Here is a 6,379-nt window from a genome sequence, read left to right as displayed (position 1 = left end):
TCTATTGCATTTATTTTTTGTGTTCTCAAAGCTATGCATAATGGGTAACATATTGTGAAGCCAATATAAGTAATTGACAAAACAGACTTTGAAACACTAAGCGAAATACTCCATTGTGAATAAAGCAAAAGACTTATTTTTTCATTCAGCACTCCTCTTCATCTTAGTGCCTTAAAATAATTTGGAATAGTTAATATTTGTCACTTACATGCTATGCCACATAAAATGGCAGGTAGTTTTCTTTAGCTGCTGCTACGGATCACCACATGCCTGATGGCTGAGAGCAAGAAAAACTTATTCTACCATAATTTTGGAAGCCAGAAATCCTGAGATTTGTGTGATTCCTCTAAAGGCTAATGGAAAATCCATCCATACTTCTTCCAGATTCTGGAAGTTTCTCATCTTTCGACGCCATCATTCCAGTCACCACCTTCTCATGCCTTCTCTTGTATTTAGCTCAAATCATCACACTGTCTTTTTCTATGAAGCACTTTTGCATTTAGGAATAATTTGAATAGTTTGCAAAAATCTCAAGATTCATAATCTTATATTTTCAAAGATCTTTTCCAAATTACATAAAATTGGTAATTTCTAGGTATAATTTCTGGTTTTGGAGATAAATCTTTAGACAGCTATGTTCAACCTGGTGCAAATATGTATTATTATTCATAAGTAAGAAAACAAAGCATATACTTTTTTAAACAATTGCTAAAAGTATAGTAGATAAGTGAATGAGGCCTCCAGTATGGTTGATCAGGCTAATCCAGAATTTATTATTTTAACTATTTCTCCTACTTGTTTCTCAATATCTATCAATATCACTAAAGTGCTTTTCAAATATGATAGCGTTAGGTCCTCAAACAGTGATGCTACCATATTAGGCTTTCGTGGGGAACATTGCATAAGGGCATGCCCACCTGAGTACCACGGAATAGGCCAGCATTCCACTTAACTTCCTCAGCAGTCAGATTTGCTGGTATTATTCCATCACAGATCCCATGAGGCCACAAGAAAACTATTTCTTTCATTTGTATTAGTGACATATTTGTCTTTCTTCTCATGGATTTATTATAATTCACATACGCTACCTTACATCTTGAGGAATTGCTTTTCAATGTTCTCATAGCTAGTTTCAAAAGGATAATGCAATTGTCAATTGTTCTGATGCTGAACCAAATACTTGACATCCCCACCTTATGGAAGAAAGGTTGAAATGGTTCATCAAGCTTCAGTCTGTGGTCTGCTGGTTCCAAAAACAGAAACGTCAACCAGAGAGGTCTGAGAATTGTTGACCATGGAGCCCTTCTCTGTTAAAGGAACAAAAGGTTGGCTTTCGAAGTAGTCACAGAGAATTTTAAGCCCTTATTTTGAAACTGTTAACCAGAGAATGCCTAGAAATGCTACATAAACTATGTCTCAGGTTTTCTGTGTTTATGATCAAGATTTGTGCTTTAGTAACTTATTGTGAATAGCAAGTGAGAAAACTGTTTCTGTTTTTGGAACTAGCAGATCACAGAATGAAATTTGATGAACCAATTCAACCTTTCTTCCATAAATTAAAAAAATATTTTCTATTTTCAAAATTCCTGATGCATGGTGAGCCTACTTGTGCAAATACTTTAGTGAGTTACTTGTGTGCCCCTGTATCTGAGAAGCTAAATGTGGATTCTTCTCTTTCATGACACCTGTGTTCCAAAATATGGCATGGACAGCTTCAATAAAACAAGACATTTTTCCTTCATAGAGTCTTTATAGAAATACATTCAATGAAACATACTGTTTTTCAAAAGAAGAGAATAAGGAATCAATACCGTAAGAATAACAATTTTAGAGACCATAGTTATTCAATCTGGCTAAAGCCATAGTGAAATTAGGCTGCTGCAAGTAGTGCTGGGTGAAGTCTAGGCTTGAAGGCAATGTAGGATGATTTTTCTAAATTCAAAAATATTCTGTAGAAAGAGGCATTTCTATTGTAGATCTACTAATATTTGATCGCAATATTTAAAATTTATAAAATATGTAAAACCCTTATATCAAAAGTACCACAAAAGTATGTAACAATAACAGATACATTGCATATATACATACACACACCACCGCCTCCTCTACTATCAGTGAACACTACTCAGGGTTACAGGCTGGTTGAGCTAAGGTAATATGTGCAACTCTCATGTCTGAGTATGATGTCCAACTAGTAGTGAACAAAAGAGCTACACAGATGTTTATGCTTTCATTTTGGTGTGGTGATTATTTGTGATATTGTTATTTATCTTTTTTTCAACTCTTCTATCTAGAGTAATAGAAGTGTGTGCTGTTTTTCTTTGTTTTAAATTTTCTTCTGCAGAGTTGTCTGCGTTGTGTGGGAGTGAGTGATGAAAGTACTCAAGATAGCAACCTCTTCCAAACACTTTTAATAACAACTTAACAACTAGTATTACTTGTCTAATAATACTCTGAAACATGGAAAAGCTTGCAGTCAGTGTCAAAGCTATCCACTTTTGTAGCATCTTTATTTGAAAAAGTTTGCCATTGAGCAACCAGAATAAACCAAATCTGGTAATATTTTCATTTCCAACAAATGTATGCCAAACTTTAAATGCGAACTGTCTAAAGTATTTGGCATATAATGAACGTTTTAAGATTAGTTTATCAGTCTTAAATTTAGGTTAAACATTTTATTTTAAATGTTGACATTAATTTAAAAATGACGTTTGAGCAGTTGTATTCAGCTGTTGTTGGTTGGTTTGTATTTTGCAAGTGGAACAAAACGAAGTAAATATGCAAACTAAAGCAGGTCTCAACCATGTCTCCAAATTTTGTCTTGAGTCAAAAACCCTTCAGAACTCAAAAGAAGTTAAATCAAAATTCTATTTTCACTACTTTTTTGTTGTTGATCCCTCAGTGCTTTCAGATAATAAGCAAAGCGGGAGCTAGAAATGTTGAAATACTGTCAACCAGTTTTTCTCATTGAATTTTCAATCTAAACAGAAATCTCATAAAGAAACTACTCTCACAATATCTCAAAACAGGGTAGGGAGTTTAAATAGAATCCCAAAGTTTGGATTATTATTTAAAGCAATGCCCAAGTCACTGGAGGCTATCTCTTCCGTCATTTAGCTCTATCTTTTAAGGAATAAAAGTGGCTACTGCAAAACATTTCCATAACTGTGTAGAATTAGTAAAATATTTATTTTGTAAATCATAATACTTAGCTTGAACTAATGTATCAATCAAATTAGGATTTTGTAAAAAATACCAGATCTCCCAATTGGTTCCTTACGCTTTACTAAGTTTGAAAATTCTTGTTATTTACAAGCTTGAGCTGAATTTTATTTTGTTAGCCTAATAATTTTGACTTCTTTCATAAAAACATGTGTGATTCATAAACATTGCATAGAAGGAAGGGAACTTTTTAATTTCCCCTCATATTGCTGAAAATTAACTTTGAAAATAAAGAGGCTTTGTAATACATTAAACATGTATGACCTTTCACAAACTTTACACATATTTTTATTTCAGGAGATTCTCTGCCTGACTACTAATTTATTTCTTTATAAAAAAGCTGTAGTTGATGACATGCTTTTGTTGCCTTTTCCTCTCCCTAGTCCTATGAAAATGTCAATACAAAGTATAAACATGTTTAAATGCACAACAGTGCAGGAAAGGAAGCAAGATTTCATTGATTCCTCAAAGCTGTATCTGAACTTATGGAACATAGAAAATGATTGGGAAGGTGTAGACATATATATCATGCTCAAAATAGACACTTACCCTACGAAAGACACAGTGGAACTAGAGTAGTTCTTGTAACACTGAAGAGTCCACACAGAATTTTTGGAAAGGAATTGCAGAAATACTACTGTAGCTGAACACGGCTGATTTAAGTATCTACCGAAGAAGAACCCTGATGGATAGCAATGACTCTTAGCTTTAAATGTCACATAACTTAGAGCAATCTTTATCCGCAAGCCAAAGCCAGAGCGCTGGGCTTCCAGCTGACCCATGTATCTGAGCGACGCAGAACGCTCTGGCGTCATTCTCTGCTCTTTAGCCTACACGACAGAGCCAAGACCATCACTGAAGAAGTGCTTGTCCACGTAAATAGAATGTCTATCAAGTTTTCTCCTAAATGAAAAGAGGAATCATCTATATGCAGGCTGAACGCTCCCCACGCTGCCACAGAGAAAACTGAAGCAACTGCGGACAGGAATCAATCTTTTTGTTAGTTTCTTTTTTAAAAAATTAATTTTATTGAGAAACAAATAAAAATGAGACAGTCTCAAAACTGATTAATAGGACAGTTTCAATAATTAATACATTTTATATTGTCTTCGTAGTGGTTATTCATAGTGCAAGACGCAGATATGACATCCTGTCCAAACACTAGGAATCAATTTAGATTTCTTTTAAAAATGTGAATAGACATGCACAAGAAGACAGATATGTGATAAAACAAGAGCAAGATGCCTCTAAATAAAGAATATGTCTAAGTTGAGATAGAATAAAGGTTCAGAGCAGAAAGAATAATTTCTAAAAGAAATTGGAATACCTAAGAAATTAGTATGCCTTTAAAGACGTAAATGTATAATTTATGAAAATCTAATGTTTATTTTTTACTTTTCATTTTTTAAAAAAGTACAAAATAGTATTAAATTTAAAAGCTACAAATTATGCAGTATTTCACTAAGTAATAAAAGTTTAAATTCCACAATTAGTTCATATTTTATTATGAAAAAGAAAAAAGAGAGGTTTTTTAAGGAATTAAAATGTGTTTGGCAAAGCATTGTTGATTTAAAATGCAATGATGAAAAGAAATCAAGAAAATTTTGAGAACATACTGTATACAACCAATGGGTACAGTAACATGAAAGTGTTAGAGTAGAAAAGGTGACAAATGAGACCATTTTAAGACATCTAATAATAAATAATTGGAATTAAAGAGATAACAGAGAATGTGTAGTAAAATAATGAAATAACTATATGGAACATTTTAAGCAATTACTGATAAATATTTATATCTTTTCATGCCAAATATGACTGCAAAAAGCTGTGAGAATTTACCACACAAACCCAAATTCCTTCAGAAGTACAAATTTTAAGATAATTTCCAGGGGCCGGGGAGATAGCTCAGTAGAATAAGCACTTGTCTGGCAAGAGCAGGGTCCTGAGTTCAATTCCCGGTTCTGAAAAAAAAAAAAATCCTGTCAATGAAGTCACTGTGAAACCCTGAGGGTGGCACAGGACCTTCCTAGGCAAATATACTACCTCATAACTACATTCTTAAGAGAACTAAATTAAAATTGTCACCCAATTCTCATTAGCAGCAACAAATAGTAGAACACAATGCAAACGTGTTTCCAGTATACTTAGGGAAAATTATTGTAAACCTATACTTTTATAGGAACTGAGTATAATGACCAAGAATAAAGACAAATAACTATTCATGTTGGCCTAATCTCAGATACTTGCCTTTCTAAAACCTTTTGTAGAACTACTGTAGGTTAATTAAATGAAAACAATGACCCAAAAAATGAGAAATAGATTAAAGAAGCAGCCAAAATAAATTCTCAGTTAACAATTAGCTATTCAGTCATGCCCTAGAGCAGATATTTCATGCTTTACCAGAAAGACATAGACCTCTAACAAGGATGGCCTTTAGAAGAATATAGATTTTATGTAATAAAGAGTTTAATTAAAAATGGCTAGGCAAGTATAAAATAGGAGTAGCTACGTAAGGAAAAGGAAAGAAAATCAGGAAGGCCAGGGAAAATTTCTAGAGCTGCTCAAGGAAAGTATGATCAGAATATGGTGGTATTACTTCAACCTATTCAGTTATCCATAGACTCCATTGTAAATGGCATAAGTTCAATGTCATTGGGAGATAAGATGACATATTACTTCTCCATGGGCCCAAGGTATTCTATCAAATTGCTTGATTATAAAGTGAAATTTATTTATAATTTTAGAAATGTAAAATACCAGCGATTTTTATGTCTCAATATTTACAAATCTATTACTATTTTAGAATAGAACTCCAAAAGTCTTCAACCTTGTCAACCTAAAAAACAATGGTAAGGTTGGTACAGCAGAGAGGAAAAAAGAATTTAATGGGCTGGCCAAATAGCTCAGTGGAAGAAAGCACCTGCAAGCAGGCCCAGGGGCCGGGAATTTGATCCCTGGCTTGCTGTGCTGGTCCAGCCCCCGGGGTGCACTGAGAGGGCAATGGAGACTGGGCATGCTGGCACACGCCTGTAATCCCAGCACTTGGGAGGCTGTAAAACGGTGGATCGCTAGGAGTCCGATCTAGTAGTGAGACCCTGAACACCCTGTAGACCCTTTCTTAAAATAAAAAAAAATGAATAATAAAAAAAAGAGCTAG

This window comes from Octodon degus, unplaced genomic scaffold (assembly GCF_000260255.1).
Source record: "Octodon degus isolate 3935 unplaced genomic scaffold, OctDeg1.0 scaffold00188, whole genome shotgun sequence".
In the NCBI taxonomy this organism is placed as follows: Eukaryota; Metazoa; Chordata; class Mammalia; order Rodentia; family Octodontidae; genus Octodon; species Octodon degus.
Note: the sequence above shows the minus strand (reverse complement) of the source record.